Source organism: Medicago sativa, chromosome 8 (genome assembly GCF_051527215.1).
Source record: "Medicago sativa cultivar Bolivia chromosome 8, Bolivia_mono, whole genome shotgun sequence".
Classification (NCBI taxonomy): Eukaryota; Viridiplantae; Streptophyta; class Magnoliopsida; order Fabales; family Fabaceae; genus Medicago; species Medicago sativa.
Genome location: NC_140756.1, coordinates 72557145 through 72575643, shown reverse-complemented (window position 1 = coordinate 72575643; position 18499 = coordinate 72557145). Strand labels below are relative to the sequence as shown.

The following is an 18499-nucleotide window of genomic DNA, read 5'->3' as shown; positions in this document are numbered from 1 at the left end:
ATTACAACCACCCTCTACATTCCTGCAATTTAATGTAATTGTTCTTGTTTTACTTTCCTTTTTCTTTTGCATTTCTTTTCATCTTTATTCTATTTCTTTTTCTTTTTAACATGCTCACTTGAGCAATTTTCTATCATGTTGTCATGAGACAACTTGTTATTAAAAGATGTTGGATGCATTTCTGACATTAGTGTTCCTAAAGAATGGATGAAGTGTTGATTGTCTTAAACTGCGAGGCTTGAACGATTCCCCTTTAAAAATACATTTGTCACGATCGATATCGATGAACATTTGAAGTTTACGTTACCAAAAATCGGTGTAAACAAATTGGCACGCCCAGTGGGACTATTTCAAGTTTTGCGCGACCCAACACTTTATATGCATAAAAAATGGTTTGTTTAAGCCATATTTAAAAATAAAAAATTGTTGTTGAAGCCATTAAAGGAGGACACCAATTGAATTGAATAATCTTATCAAAATGGTTTTGAAAAGTTTTACAAAGATTGAAACTTAAGAGTTTTAGCCTCTAAGAGGCCCCTAATGATTGGTCATGGTCATTTAATCCCTATGACTTACAATCGTTTTGAAAATATTGATATTTCTGGACAAATTGCAAATCAAATTGTGGCTATGAGAGACGGTTTTTAAAACCGTAGTGGAAATGGTTTTTGAGACCATAATTAAAATGGTTTTCCACCATTGATGTTGAAGAAGTATGCATGGATGTAGTGTAGTCATCATTTAGAGACTATTGAAAATGGCAAGTGCTTCTCGTGACAGTAATGAAAAATGCCACAAAAAAAATCCATAACCCCATACTTATGGTTGCTTCAAATTTTCGACCAACAAAATGCAAATTTCACAAAGATTAATATATGTACAGTGGTCGAAGAAGACCATAAGGTGTATGATCATTTTTGGTACTATGTTTCAGAATGTTATTCCTCTCATGTCTTTCGAGAAACAACATTCTAGGGGGCCTGTGTTAACACCAAAAATGAAATATTTGGTCGAACTCATGATTATGTTTTCGACAAGGCAGACGAGTTATTTCGACATGCTGCAAAGTGCAAAGGGATTTCGACCAATAACAAACAGACTTTGACACGCCGTGTTTTCGACAAAGTGATTTAATGTATATTTCATGCACATGGTTAATGATTGATTTTTGTGGGAGAAGCCTTGGTGAAAGAAAGAAATTCTTGGCATAGACATTGTGTGGAGCGTGACTTAGCAAATACTTTCTTATGCAAGCCAATGTCTACACTTTATTACTATGGACTTGAATACTTTAACGTGGACATGGTGTAGCAACAATAACAAGGCAAAGTCGAACATGCGGTGACAAACAAGACTGAAGTGCTTTGAAGATTATTTCCTAGTGTCTTAGTGCATGGAAATTATTTCCTAGTGTCTTAGGAAGTTATAGGAAGTTATTTCTACTTTTAATATAGACCGTAGGATTTAGTGGTAGTTTTCTCTACAAGGTCTATATATAGCAGTTTGTAATAATAACAATGGGTTGGTTTCTTGATTTCTAAAACTCTGCAACACCCACGCCATGGGAGCAAACGGGTTCAGGAGTGTATGGATTGATAGATTACAACCACCCTCTACATTCCTGCAATTTAATGTAATTGTTCTTGTTTTACTTTCCTTTTTCTTTTGCATTTCTTTTCATCTTTATTCTATTTCTTTTTCTTTTTAACATGCTCACTTGAGCAATTTTCTATCATGTTGTCATGAGACAACTTGTTATTAAAAGATGTTGGATGCATTTCTGACATTAGTGTTCCTAAAGAATGGATGAAGTGTTGATTGTCTTAAACTGCGAGGCTTGAACGATTCCCCTTTAAAAATACATTTGTCACGATCGATATCGATGAACATTTGAAGTTTACGTTACCAAAAATCGGTGTAAACACACACGCACATGAATCATAAAATTTAAAAGAAAAATTATATTAAGTGATTTTTCTTTCAAATTTTATCATTCATATGTGTGATCAAAAACTTTTAGTATGTGTTTGAAATAGCGGTGCAAAGCCAAAAAACACAGGTCTAAGAAAAAGCTGAAATTTTCAGCTTCATAAAGTCACCGTAAAAATGACATTGGGAAGCATAAACCGTGATAAAAACGTGAAACCACACACTCCATTAATTTAATATTGTGCCCAAGTAAATATTTCTTTAATCCTTGACATCACCATCATTTGTAAAGGACCCTCTCTTTTTTTAGTGGTTTAAATGGACAATCTCTACCTACATTGATTATTGTCACTAAAACATTTTTTAAGTTCTTTATAACTATTTGGTTACATCACTACTTTATTATTATTATTATTATTATTATTATTATTATCTTATATAAGTATTTTATTCTAGGTTGTTTTCTACTAGATTTGTTTGATCTATGCATTTTGTTTTCTTTTGATTTGTCTTATTTCTCACTAAATTTATAATTGTACATAGGCTTAATGATGTCTTTAGTCCCTGCAAATAGGCGGCGTTTAAAAATTGGTCCCTGTAATCGCTAATCCTGGCATTTTACCCCTGCAATTGTTAATCATTTAAAATTTGGTCCTTTGACCAACTTAATCACTGTCACGTCACCAGATTGGCAAAAATGGCATGGGAATTGACCAAAATACCCCTGGGCTAATTTTTTTTTTTCCTTCAAAAATTTTTTTTTTTCAAAATTTTGAAAATTCTTTTTTAAATTAAAAAAATCTGAAAAAATAATTAAAAGTCAAAAAAAATTTCGAAAAAAAATTGTTAAAATTAAAACTGAAAAATTTTCGGGAAAAAATCGTAAAAAAAATTCGGGAAAAAACTGAATTTTTTTTAAGGAAAAAAAAACAAAAAAAAAATAAGTCAGGGGTAATTTCGTCATTTCCCATGCCATTTTTGCTAATCTGGTGACGTGGCAGTGATTAAGTTGGTCAAAGGACCAAATTTTAAATGATTAACAATTGCAGAGGTAAAATGCCAGGATTAGCGATTACAGGGACCAATTTTTAAATGTCGCCTATTTGCAGGGGCGAAACACACCATTAAGCTTTGTACATATAATTGTATTCAAATGTTCTTATATTATTTTATAGCTGATCGAAGGGTACAACTTGAGCATAAAGGAGCTTGTGAAGAACCTACACATGGCAGTGTTGAAGTTTATGTCATCCTAATAAATTACTCCCTCCGTCCCGGTATATCTGAGCCAGTTTGATTTTTCACACAGATTAAGAAAAATGTATAAATAAAGGGGAAAATGAAATTGAATTGAGAATGATGAAAGTAGTATTAATTAGAGTTATATTGTATTGGAAATGATGAAAGTTGTATTGAAAATTGAAATGACTCAGTTATTTTGGGACACCTTTTTTTAAAAAATGGGTCAGATATTCCGGAACGGAGGAAGTAACATGAACAAGCCACCAGTATTATTGGAGTGCCATTAGTCAAAAGATACAGTTCATTAATTCAAGGTCTTAATTAACCACAACGTAGATCCCCAGAAATGCTTAGTTTTTGTGTTAATAGCATGTGATGTGATATGATATGCTCCAGCGCACAGTATTCTCTAATATGTTTATCAGTAAAAAAGGATTGATGTTGATTCTGTGTGATATTATTGCTCTTGTGTTGTGCAGGGATTTGGTAGAAAAATATGTTCATCTGACACGGCTTAATTAATTAAGTGAAGCTTTAATAATTAAATAAGGATTAGGAGTTGAGATAGTGGTGACATTGATAGCAATATTTGTAGAGCAAATATATATGGCAACAGGCAAGCAAACAAACAAAGCAATAATATCTAATCTAATCTAATTAAGAACAAATCTAATAACTTGTATGTATAGAAAATTCACTATAAAAAGAAAGAACGAAATACCAGAACGTAGAGAATTTACACAATTCGGTTTAGACTATATGAAAATTGACTTTCAAGAGTTTTTCAGAAATAAACCATAATTTCTACGAGGACATTTATTTCAAACTAATTAAACTTGTCTATGATAGATCGGATAAGATGAGTCTCCGTGAGCATAGCTCAGTTGGTAGGGACATTGCATATTTTATGCAAGGGCCGGGGTTCGAACCCCGGACATCCTACTTCTCCACATTTAATTGTGTGATCTCTAGCCATTAGGCTACTAGACCAAAAAAAAATAAAAATAGGATAAGATGAATGGTTTGGTTTTACAGTCCTACTAAATATCATGATACTCCTCCAACATCGTATCACAGTTCCAACGAGAGAGTAAACATATACACCCTCCGGTCACTAATTTAAGCAAAAGTTTGATTTTTATATTCATTCATTAAATGACGTATGTAGTCTATGATAAAGACTTCATACGTCATTTTATGAATGAATCTAAAAATCAAACTTTTATTTATATTAGTGACCGGATGGTGTATTAATCTAACAATTAATTATAAAAAAAATTGAAAAAAAAACTAGTAATTACAAACATCTGTTAAAAATAATAATAATAATAATAATAATAATAATAATAATAATAATAATAATAATAATAATAATAGTAATAATGAGATATTGTTAAGAAGTGGATAATTGCATACATTTTAGTTTTCCTCAAAAAAAAAAAATTGCATACATTTTAGTGTTTAATGTAGTACTCCCTCCGTCCCATATTAAGGAGAAAAAAATCACACTTATTAAGAAAACTAAAACATAGTAATTTGTAACATGGGTTTTTGTGTTATCTTTGAAATAAGTTTTATAGGAAGATGTAAAAACAATTTTTATTGGTAGTTGATTATAGAGAAAATAAAAAAGAGAGCAAATTGAATGCACTTTGCATTTAATTTTCCTTTAGAAAAGATAATTTTTTGAAAAAACATAATATGATAAAAGTTGGTTTTTTTCTTATAATTTAGGACAAAGAAAATGAGTTTTTTTACTTATAATTTAGGACAGAGTACTTTAAAAGAGGACACAGACAAGTATTTGTGCTTAAAAAACACCCGCCTATTATTTATTATCATCTAAATTTTATATTTTATACTTGTCATTTAGTTCTTTATCTTAATTTTTATTTGACGCAAAATGACAAATGTTGCCTATGCTAGACATATCTTATGAGAAATCACAAGAGCACTTGACTGGGTGGTGTTTCTCCAAATCAATTGTTGCATGTGTCTTAGCTCACCTCACCAATGTCACGTAGAACAGTGGATTATGTATGCTCTTTCTTTGGTAACATGGTTTTTTAATATATATATATATATATATATATATATATATATATATATATATATATATATATATATATATATCTTTTTACAAAAGCATCAATAAACTAGCAAAAATAATTCATTACTAAAGTAAATTTCATGCTGTTGAATGAGTCGTGTGATATCGTGTGTTAATTCCATCGTATTATAATTATTGTCTTTTACCTTGTATTGACTTGGGTGTTTTTTCTTTGGCGCATCTTGCGTTGGGAAGGCCCTCATTGTGGTATATATAATTCATTTTAGCTTCTTCAAAAAAAAAATCATCATGCTATATAAAATTATTGACAAAAAAATAAATATTTTTGAGATCCCGTTAAAAGATGTTTGTGGCTGCTAATGCTATTAAGCATTTTTTTAAGGTTATTAGTGTCATTAGACACAAAGACACTAATATATTTGTCTTTTCGTTTTCATTTATAACAAATGATAAAAAGTAATTAAGTAATGATATATCTCAGTAAAAATAAAACAAAAGATTATATCTCAGTTCATACAAGAGGCTAACGTGAGAGAGAGAACCTTGCCACATGGATTTTTTATGAGATGGAAATTTTTTAATGCCTCAAAATTTATTTAATTTTCCTAACAGATTTTTCCTACTAACATTAATTGGTTGAAAAATTAAAATAAATTGAGGTGTCTTTGAAATGGTATAAAACTTTGCACATATTTCTTTCTATGTTTTATGGAGATCTCTGCAAAATATTATCATCAAATAATTTTTAGGTTGAGGTTTTCATTGTTTTGATTTTTGATTAATCTATGACGTTTTAAAAAATCATAATTAATTAGCTTCATAAAAAAAATCATAATTAATTTGTTCCTAGTCAAAAAATTTTAATTTTACGTGGGAGACTTTATTTTAATGTCCTAAACATGTTAGCAAAAAAATCATGAAAAAAAAAACTTGTCATTTAGGTCACTTTTTTAGACTTCATGACTATATAGGGTGTGGAAATGAGCTAGGTTGAACCGGAGTTCGTAAGGCCTAAGTCTTGTCTACTTTTGAAATTATAGGCTTGAGCTTGCCCTATTATCCGTCATAAGCTCATCGTTGAGGTCTTACTTTTTTAAGAATTCTGCTCTTCCCCAAACAAAAAACGCTCATTCCCAACTGAAATGACCAAAGTGCCCCTGCGTGAGTTACCTCACATTGCTTTCTTTTTCTATCAATTGTGTTGCTTTTCAAGTACTTGCATTGTCATGAGAGTAAAAGCTGCCTACTCATCTGAAAAACAATTTAATAGATAGATAGATAGCTAAGGCAAAGTAGAAAGCAAAGAAAATAATAATAATAATAATAATAATAATAATAATAATAATAATAATAATAATAATAATAATAATAATAATAATAATAATAATAATAATAAGAGAAATACTAACCGGTGCTCTCGGAGCACTGGTTAAGGATATGAAAAAGGAAATTATATAGTAATTAATGCATTGAAATTGTGTGATTAATTTATAATAAAGTCAAAAACAGTTTCCTTTTATGGTAATAATTCCCTTTTATGATATGCTTAACTAGTGTCCCGGGAGCACCGGTTAGCAGGACCTTAATAATAATAATAATAATAATAATAATAATAATAATAATATAATAATAATAATAATAATAATAATAATAATAATAATAATAATAATAATAATTAACATGGATACTGTGATTGACTCCCACTTTGGTTGAATTAATGGCTATAGTGAATTAATGGATGGAGGCTACTCCTACAAGGAATCCTATGGAGAGAGAATAAATTTTTTTATTAATTACAAAATATGGATGGAGGCTGCTGCTGCAGAAAAATTGAGAAGGAATGCACATGATAAAAAAGTGAGAAAGAAAACCAGCGTGAGTTAAGTGTGACTTAAGTCACACTGGGATTTCAGTGTGACTTAAGTCAAGCAGCGTAAGTTAACTCATGCAGGGACATTTTGGTCTTTTCAGTTGGGAGCAAGCAAAAAGTGTTGGGTAAAGAGCATAATTCCTTATTTAAAGGCATGATGAAGCCCTAAAGCCTATTTAAAAACACGTTTTACACTAAGGCTTAACAACACCTATAAGCCTACTATTAAATAGGTCAAACCTTATGAAGGCCTAAAACACACGAATATAGGTCTGCTACTAAGTAATGAAATCTTACGAATGTCTAGTGGCACCAATATATACTTGCTACTTAATAACCAAATCATATGAAGGTTTGAGTTTATTTAAAAAAAAAACTTCAACAATATCAATAATGGAAGATATATTATAAATAAAAAGCTTAATAAGCCGGTCTGACGGGCTTAATAAGTTTTTTTGTAAGCATTAGCCTAATCTATTTAATTAAATAGAGTTTATAAAAAGTTTGAGCATAACTTTATTATTAAACAAGATGGGTCGAGCCAATCTTTAATTAGGCTAGGTTGTAGACCCTTGTTGGGCGGCCTGACCTGTTCCCTCCCTATGTCTATATCATTTTTTTTATCCCCTCAATTAATGTAAGAAAAAAATTACGAAAAAGAAAATCACGTGGCTCCAGCTACGTGGCAAGATTCTCTACCATGTCGATGCTTGTTATGTGATTGGAACCAAAATAAAAAGAATCTTAAAATATAGGAATATAATTAATATTTTTATTTTTACGAGGACTATTTTCAGACTTTGTATATTAAAGGGGTTATTTCAACAATTAACTCCTTTTTAAATTGTCCTATTATTTATAAAAAATAACGTAAAAGATCGCATCACCAACTTGTAACACCCTTGAACCCCATAAGCAATATTTAATATAAAATAAATTATTTAATCAAAAGAGTTCAAGATGTCACGTCATCAATTTCTCAAAAACATGCATATCCGGTTTCCATAAAACTCACAGTAGAATAAAAACATCTCAAATATCTCAGATACATCCAAAATCTCAAAATGCATGAATCATAAAATCTCAACAACCTATCTCAGATCTCATAAAACATAAACATGGTCTCAACATAATCTCAAAGATAAATATACATAAAATTCAGACAATCATAATCAAAGCTTATACTAGACTCCAAGCAAAAGAAAACGAGGAATGCTCCATGCAAGCTGATAGACGTTTGGCAAGTGCACCAAATACTATCGAAGTAGTAAAAAATATCGATCCCACGAGGACTGTTTTTAATCTCAATAATTCAACTACGTTGTATTTTAGGATGTATAAAAGTTGTTTTGATTTGTCACTAGGCAGTAGATTGGTTTGATTGCATAAAAGTAAATGCTGAAAATAAAATTGGTTTTTAAGAATAAGAGAGTTATGAGTTTAGGTCTTTTGAATCATCGATGTTCCCCTAATTGTTATGTTGCACCTATTCGTATGAATGATCTTCTAGTCCCACGATAGTTAACAAAATAGTCCTAATCAATCCCTTGAGTTAGGACCCTCCTCTCAAACTACAGCCCCTAATCCCTTAGGTGGTCTAATAATCTTTGAAGGTTTTAAGCACGTTAACCTAATATCACTAACAAACGATTATCTATTCCTAGACTAACCATGTTTATTAGAACAATTCAATAGGTCTAAGTCGAAAGCTATGGTCAGTACTCATCCGTTCTCACAAAATCATATTTATATTTGATCAGGATATAAAAAGCATTAAGAACAATTGAATTGAATAAAGACTAGAATATCATTCACAATAAATAGAGTTTCACAACATAATATCTCAATTAGGGTTACAACGAATCATCTCAGACCTAACCTCTAATGAATTTAGCTACTCATAATAGTGTTTACAAATAACATAATCATTAGAGGTAATAAAACATACACAAAGTGGTTGAAGGATGAAGAAATCGTCCTCCTTGGCTTCCTTGCAGTCACAAAATCGCACTTTGCTCTCTAGAATTCGTAACCCTTGTTTTTGGAATAGACTTCAGCTTAAATAGGCACAGAAATTCACCTAAATCGTGTCGCGTTTTAAGTAAATCGTGACACGTTTTCTCCTTGTAGAGCAAGAAACAAGATTAGGGTTTCTCCAAACCGTGGCACGTTTTACCAATCGTGCCACGTTTTCAAATGTCGAATCAACCTTCTGAAGCTTTCTCAAATCGTGGCACGTTTTAGACAAATCGTGGCACGTTTCCTTTCTTAGCGTTTTGTTCAGTTTTTCTGCTCTTTTTGCTGCATAAGTCTTCTTGTGAACTCCTTTTTGTGATGAAAATACATAGAAAATTACGTAATGACAAGATGTCATCACAAGCCTCGGGTACTTACGTCTCCATGAACGTCCTCAAGCCTGCACGTCTACACCTTTTTTATAAATGGTGAGGCGGTCAACCAAACGACCACTGGAGAGGCTAGATAATATTCACATAAAAAAATATAAGCACAAAAATAACATTCTAGTATTCAAGTAAATCATGCATATATATATATATATATATATATATATATATATATATATATATACACACACACACACATTATTCCTAGAATATTAACATCATATTTATGTTATCTTCAATAAGTGAACAATGCATTCTCATAATCATCACATCATCAACAAGTCACTGCGTTATTCACAATTCCATAACATCATCTCAAGTGTGCAAATATCACCAAGCAATAACATTGAGTACACAACACCCATCTATTCACATAATTCACCAAAATCACGTAATCAAATATGAGACATTTCACATAATTTTTACCTATTATTTATATGGGGTTATAGCAGATTGTTTTTAATATTAATTCATTAAAAAGTACACTAACTTTGATGCATTTTTGTTAATAAATTGAAACTCGTAGTAGATATGATAGAGTATGGAGTACACTCTCCGGTCACTATTATAAGCAAAAATTTACATTTTACATTCATTCAATTAATGATGTATATGGTCTTTATTATAGACCACATACATCATTTAATGAATGAATCTAAAATGTTAACTTTTGCTTATATTAGTGACTGGAGGGTGTATTTAATATCAATTTTATTTTTTATTGATATATTTATTTGTTTGTTTATTAAAGAACATGCTATATTGTCCATAAATCTTAATTTAAATGATAAAAATATTAAAATTGTTAGTCGTACATCATGATTCCTATCTCGACTTTTTCATTTATATGTGAATTTTTAATGATTATTATCATCTCATTTATTTACCACAAAATATAAAATGATATTACAACATATGCTTGATTGATCGCACATGCTTTTCGTTTATAAATGCAAATTAAATTTTTTTTTTATGTTTATGGTCTGTGTGGACCGTTGCTACTTGCTAGGGACGGTCGAGGAATTTTTTTTTTTTTTGAGTAAAGGGACGGTGGAGGAATTGAAAATAAAGAAAACTATAGAACTATTGTCCTATAAAAGATCAAGAGAAATGATAAGTTAACATCCAAGTTAACAACTACACCGTATATCAATACAGTCAAGTCATACAAATTAATTTTTTTAATCTTTCTTTATTGCCTCGGGATTTGTGCTGTCCGGGTAGCTCTCACAACAGCACTACGGTGTGGAGAAAGTTGTTACTTTTTTGGTTGTTAAAATATCAATACTCAAAGATCAAATAATGGGGACTTCAATTCAGCACAAAGATCTGAAATTACAAAACAGAGAAGTCTCTCACTCTTGACTACACCCTCCGGTCACTAATATAAGCAAAAATCCACTTTTTAGATACATTCAATTAATGATGTATGTGGTCTTTATTATATGTCACATACATCATTAATTGAATGTATCTAAAAAGTGGATTTTTGCTTATATTAGTGACCGGAGGGTGTACACAAGTGTCATGGATTTCTTGTTAATATCATCAATGAGATTCAAAATTATCAACTATTTGTCGTCAATACCAATGTTATGGCTCTTGAGGAATTTATCCTCGACATTACCATCATTGCTGAGGTAAAGGATATTCTCTTTACTTCAATGAAAAGGCTTAGAATCGTTTTTCATTATTTCTTTCTTCTAATTATTGTACAGATTGGTGAAGGCTACAACTTGACCATAGAGGAACTAGTCCAGAACCTACACATGGATGCATTGAAGTTTATGTCATCATAACATTAACAAGGCACGATTGTTTTGATGTGCCTCTTGACATAATTCTCTCTCTCACACACAAAATAGGGAGTGTGAATTCACATGAATTTATTTCAATAACAAAGTGTTTTGAGGACAATGTGTTTGTAGTGTTGGTATAGCATAACTTTTTGGGAACCGAGATTGACTGCAGCCAATTTGTTGCCGCATTCACGTGTTTGTGGTCATCCGATCAAGTTCAGAAGTAGGTATGGCAATTGGACTCAGGTCCGATAGGTATCCGCAAAAAATACCCACAATGGGTAGGTAAAACCCCGCTTTCGTGGGTTTGGACACGGATCCGGGTAATACCCACAAATTTTAATGGGTATGGACACGGGTAAAGGTACTATACTGCTCGGCCCCGCAACCCCGCATGTACATATTTATATAATATTATAAATAATTTATTTGGTTTTGGTGTATAATTAATTAATTTATTTAGCTATTTAAGCATAAACCTAAACCTAAACCAAAAAACTATTTAATACAATAAAAACTCCATCTTGTCGATGTACAATTTTTTAGGGATATTTTGGATTTTTTTATTTGACTAAATATTACGATTTGTACGATTTGATGAGTTAATTTTAAAAAAATTGGACCATAGTTTTATTTCAATTGTGATATTTTTATTGTCTTTTCATAGTTAAAGTGCGGGTAATGGGCACTTAGGTACCCATAGGGTATGGGGAAGGGCACTAAAGTTGTTGCCCACGAGGGTACGGGCACGGATACAGGTATTTTTTGCAAATGCGGGTATGGGGAAGGGCACCATAGACAACTAGAATAAACTATAATATAAAAACACAAATTTAAGTTGAATATTTTACAACTGCTATTAATTATGAAACTGTTTTTTTAGAGTACAATTATTAATTGGGGGGATTTTTTTAGTTGACATGACAGTATAACGGAGGTTTGAAACCGCCGTAAATTAGAAAATTTGTAAACCCCTGCTAATTAGCCAAGTACAAGTATGACGAAAACTTCACACGCCACTTTGCAGGGGTTTGTAACTGTCGAAAAACAAAACCGTCGCAAAATTGTTTAAAAACTTGCAAAAATAGACCTATGATTTTTGGCAGCGTGGCCCACCCCAATCCATGAGGGGGCTCCGTGAGTTATTGTCATCTCTCTTTTCATAAAATAAAAAATATATAATTAATTAGGTTATCTAATTCATATACAATATCTGTGTAAAGATTTTCCATTGATTAAATCATTAAAAATGTTGAACCTTTATTATAATCATTTGTAAAGTCACACATGATACTTGAACCTCAACCTTGTAAATAATATATTTGGACACATATCAGCTGAGTTATGGTTACGTGATAAAATATAAAATCCTTGAACATTGATATTTTTTGAAAAAAATGCTAACAAGTGTCCTAAGAACATTGTTTAAGAATCTAAAAGAAACAATTTTTGCATAGAAAATGATGTAATTATGACTTTGGCGTATGTTTGACTTGTATTTAATTATGTTAGTCGTGTCTAATATATTAATTAATCACACATGTAAACAATGGAATAAATAAACAAACAGAATCTTGTTCACTTAAACTCAATTATGAGTTCGAAGCCTTAACATCACATAGGGTAGGAAATGAGTCGAGCCAAATCGAACTTCAGTCAGCTTGGTTCGACTAGATATAAATTAGTTCGACTCGAAACTCGATTTGAGTTCATCGCAAATTTAGCTCGAACTTGATTCGTTTCAATCTCGCGAACAACTTGGTTTAGCTCAATAACTCGAATCAAATGAAATAAGAGAGAGAGAGAGAGAGAGAGAGAGAGAGAGAGAGAGAGAGAGAGAGAGGGAGGGAGGGAGGGAGGGAGGGAGGGAGGGAGGGGGGGGGGGGGGGGGGGCAACTATAGTTTAATTGAGCACAATAATAACTCATAAACCTTCTTCCTTCAAAAAAAATAACTCATAAACCTTCTAAAAACCACTTTAAAATGCGTTAAAAAACACGATCAATCAATCAATCAATTGATAACACTATGCCTGAATTTCCATAGTTAGTATATGGCTGTGAATTAGCCAAGAATTCGCTCTCTGCCCTCAACAAAACTTCCGATGTGGGACTTATAAAATTGCAAGCTTATAAGTTTGCTAAATAAATTTAGGCTTAAATGCAATTTTGATTCCCTTATTTTTAAATTTGTTAACTTTTGATACCCTTTTTTTAAAATCAATTTTTTGATCCCTCTATTTTAAAAGTCAATGAAAATTTTTGGTCCCCATCCTTTAAGGAAGATATGGCATGCTTATTAATGACAACGAGTTTATGATAATGATAGTGATTACCCATAATAAAGTTTGCTTTAAAGAGACTTGCAAGAGATATGAACTATTAATATCCAAATGAAACCATCAGCAGGCCCTAGTTAAAGCGTGTACAAGAGGTTCATGAGAAACAAACTTTTGGTCTTCATATATAGAGGTTCATATGGAAGCTACAAAGATATTAACAGGTTTACTTTTTTTTAAATTACTTATAAACATTAAGTTTGAAAGCTATATCAGTATACACATTTTATTTGTGTGATTCTTCGCAGTCTATCTTGCCTCAAAATTTGTAAGTGACATTTGATTTTAGGATAAAGAGGTAGCTTTAAATGAACCCTTTTCCAGTATAAATCTCGGAGCCTTCACACACATAACCCCACATGTATGCATCGTATGACTTCAGAAGAAATGCTCGTCTTAAATAAATGTGTATCTAGTAGTTCCAATGGTATGTTTTCAATCTAGAGTCTCAAATCCTAAAGTCGTGAAATTTGATGTAGTTACAAACTTTGAAATGTCATGATATGACACAATTCAAATAGGTAAAACTATATAACAAATATACTTAGATGTCCAAAAAGGTTGAAAGGTATAACTGTGAACTTAGGACTGAACCAAAGTAAGCCTAAAAAATTGATCTTGAGTAGGAATGTGTAAAAAAGATGTGGTTAACAAAGTAATGATTCAAACTTTACACTTTTGGTTCTTGAATCATTTCAGGCTGGACTTTAAATAAGGATGATTGATTTATTGATCTTGAGTAGGAATATGTAAAAAAGATGTGGTTAACAAAGTAATGATTCAAACTTTACACTTTTGGTTCTTGAATCATTTCAGGCTGGACTTCAAATAAGGATGATTGAATTAGAAGTTTTCACAATAATATATTGATCTGAGCAGACTTTACTACTTGTTACGTAAAAGAAATATTAAATATTTTATATTATGCGTTTCATGGACATAATTATCAACTTTGAGTTAGACATTGAAACATGTCTATTTTATAGTTTTAATAAGAAATCAAAATGAACATCAGTTAATTAAAGTATATTTTCTTAATGGTTTTTAATCTCTCAACTGCATAAGATTGGATAGATAAAATAGGGATAATAAATTTTAATTAAGAAATTGCTAAATATAATTATTATTCCAACAAATTAAAGAGATCATTACAACTTATGTATATTATCCAGACCGAATAAAGACATCATTACAACTTATGGAAAATATATAGAGTTGTGGAATTATATTTTCATAACTTTGCTCACATTTGATGTTGTCTTATTTACAAAACTCATCCTCAGAGTATCATTCTCCACAAAACCATTCATCTGAACAAAATTTTGTCAGTCTGCTTCGAGCTTTGTCTTATTCTTATCATCCATGATCTTCTTCAAAACATTGCATGGAACCTCAGTGTCTTGAGGTCCATAGAGGAGTACTTGGCTATACCGTGTACTTTGAATGCAATGTCCAAAATATGGACTTAGTTTGTGTGTAGAAAATATAATGTATTAGTCTTTTAGACAGGAAAAGAACTTAATGAACCAAACATAGGAACCAAAAATAGATTACCAACTGATTCCCAGTTGCAGCCAAATTAGTCAAAGTGGCTTCAAAATGCTTTGGTTGTTCCATGGCCATACAAAATGAATGTTCAGATGGCAATCTCTTCAACCTCATAGATTACTCATAATAGACATTGACAAAGAAAAGGTTATTTCCAAGATATTTAAAAAGCATTAACCTGTTACGAGATATTCCAAATACATTCTCTTACACGGAGCCAATTTTCGGTCATCAATGGATGTCCGATATCCATTGGTGGCCGAAAATTGGCTCCATTGGTGAGGATTGTCCACATTTATAAACACATAGTATGTGACTCTTAACACACCCCCTCACGACCAACACTATTGAGCTTGGTTCATGGACATAAATAGTGGGTGGCCCGATAGCGGAAACCTGATAGCAGGTGGCCCAATGGATCTCGAAGAGGCTCTGATACCATCTTAGAAATCGTGATTGGGCCTAACACAACCCCACAAAACCGGCTTGTAAGTTGAGAATTGCCTCCTCTATATAAACTCTAATCAAGAGTCTTATCTATCCGATATGAGACTTTGGTGTTTCCCAATAGACGTTTATATAGAGGAGGCAATCCTCACCTTGCAAGCCGATTTTATGAGGTTGTGTTAGGCTTAACCATGAGTTCCAAGATGGTATCAAAGCTTGTCGAATTCAAGGGTCACCTACCGATTCACGCACCAAGCCCAGAGACTGCTGGAAGTGAGGCGAGTGTATTGGGGAAAACTCTAGTCCCACATCGGATTGATAAGACTCTTGATTAGAGAGAGAGTGTGTATGTGTGTGGAGTAGCACTTTGGTGCCATAGTTTTGGTGCCATTGGTGCCATAGCTTGCATCTCCACCACACACACACACATCACACACACATCCCCACACACATCCACACACATCAATGGACAGGATTTCCCCAATGGCACCAATGGCACCAAAACTATGTCATGGAAGTATTTCCCGTGTGTGTGTATATATAGATGAGGCAATCGTCACCTTACAAGTATGTTATGTGGGGTTGCGTTAGGCCTAACCATAAGATCCAAGAACAGGGACTAAAATTATTATAAGTAATTTTTTTATAAGGACAAAAAAACTATTAAAATTAAGTAAGGACTAAATTTTGAAATTCTCAATTTTATAGGGACCAAATTCATATTTAACCCTACTTTTTATACTTCTAAAATTTTGAATACATCTTTCGTGGCATTAGTTAGTATTTTCTTAGTATTATTTTATAGGAAAAATCTTCCTTGCACACAAACACAACACGTCATTCTTGGACACAACAAGTAAAAATTTGACACATGTCAAAATCTTTTAAAACCAGTTCTTACAATAACCGGCTTAAAAAGTCTAAAATAAAATATTGGAATATAAATCCAAAAGGAAAATTGGTTTTACCACCGTTTGTTTTATGTCCAAATTATCAAGATATCACACTGGTAAAAGCACAAATTAAATGGCATGAAAAAACAGCAAGATACTATCTAAAAGAAAATTTTGATTATTTTCTTTTTAAACAAAATATAGAATTAGCTGATTCTTTAAGAGAAAAACTTAAAAAATTAGCAAGATAATGGAAGGTCTTATAAATCCATTTGGAAAAATAATACCTCAACCATTCATATTAAAACCTAATTATAATAATATAATTAGAATGAGAAACCAAATTAATTGGTTAAGAGAAACAACATATTGGTTTCTAATAATTGAAAATGATTATTCTACATACTGGGAGTATGAAAACTTTGCAAATCTTTTAAGCCTTAGAATACAAAAGTTTATACATGGCTAGTAAAGGTGTAAGTGAAAAAATACAAGATATTTTTGAAAACCTAACAGTACTTCAGGAACAGTTAGATAAAATAGAAGAATTTCTACTAAAAGAGTTTGAAGAAAAACTCAATGGAAAATTATCTAACCTAGAAGAAAACCAAAAATTGTTAGATGAAAAACTTTGTGTAAAAATAGATGATTTAATCGATCTATTAAAACTTTTACCTATAAGAGATAAATGTCTAACCCTAGAAGAATTACAAACTTTTGTCAAAAAAGAGGGGGGAGACATGATAGAAATTTCAGAAAAATCAGAAAAAGAAATTAACTTTTTCGCGCCTTTACCCTAATATGGACGAAACAGAAGAAGAAATAGCAAACCAGCTAAATGAATTACAAACATTAATGGCTTCTTTAGACATTAATAGAAAAAATCAAATAACCGAAGAATCTGATGACGAAAACAAATTTGTCTACGACTTTAGATCAGAAAGTTCTTTCAGTATGGAAGAAGAACCACAAGTAGGACTTGTGAAAACTAATGAACAACCAGAAACATCAGAACAAGGACGTAAAAGAGGACGTCGAGAAGGTGAAGAAGAATTTATTGATCAACAAATCATTCAAAACAAAATGGATGATAGAAAATTTAAACAAATACCATCTAAATATATACCTACTATAAATCGTCACAAAGAAGATAATATTTTGAACATTGACTGCAGTGAGGATATTAAAAAAGAACTAAGAAGTTGGTATCATGATCACATGGTAACAATCCAATTAGACCCTACACTTGGGAAACTAAGTCCAAAAAGTATTTTCAACTATTTAAAAACAAAAACCATAGGAAATGCTTGGAGTTTCATGTCTGAAAAATCAGACTCAGAACTTCCATCAACAACTGAAGAAGTTATAAATCATGTTTATTCAATCTTGAAAAAAGAATTTGTAGGTTTTGATGCGCCAGAAGCAGAATCAGACCTAGAAAACACAAACATTCATAGAATCCTTAATCTAAGAATCTGTGATATGTGTTATGTTGAACCATTTATATGTGAGTTTAGCAAATATTATTATGCAATATCTCCACAAAAGAGATTACAATATAATCTTTTAGGATTATTCTACAATAAACTTCCATCATCTGTAGGAACAATAATGGAAAAAGTAATCCAAGAACATTTAGAAGTAATCGTAGGATTAGACGATACTCTAGGAACAAGAATAACTGCATTAAGGAAATGGATATCCGAAAAATGCATGGAAAAAACTGCTAAAAGAGAAGCAAAGATAAACGTTTGTTGTGATAGAATTCGGGACAAAGTAGGAAACTACGGTTGTAGTAAACCTAGAAGAAAGAAAAAGAAAAAAGTTTTTAGGAAAATAGATCGTTCTGAATATAAAATGAAAAAGAAATTTCCTAAGAAATTTAATAAACAAAAATATTTTAGGAGAAATAAAAAATATCCTAAAAAGAATTCATGTCCTAAAGGAAAGAAAACAT

The 18499-nt window shown here is 31.5% G+C and overlaps 1 long non-coding RNA gene across 1 annotated transcript; it reads left to right on the top strand.

Annotated features, from left to right (window-relative positions):
• Positions 1-1651, top strand: LOC146901251 (uncharacterized). The gene is made up of 2 exons (XR_015023229.1): positions 1-34; positions 935-1651. It is a non-coding gene; the product is annotated as an uncharacterized LOC146901251 (long non-coding RNA).
• Positions 1652-18499: the final 16848 nt, after the last annotated feature.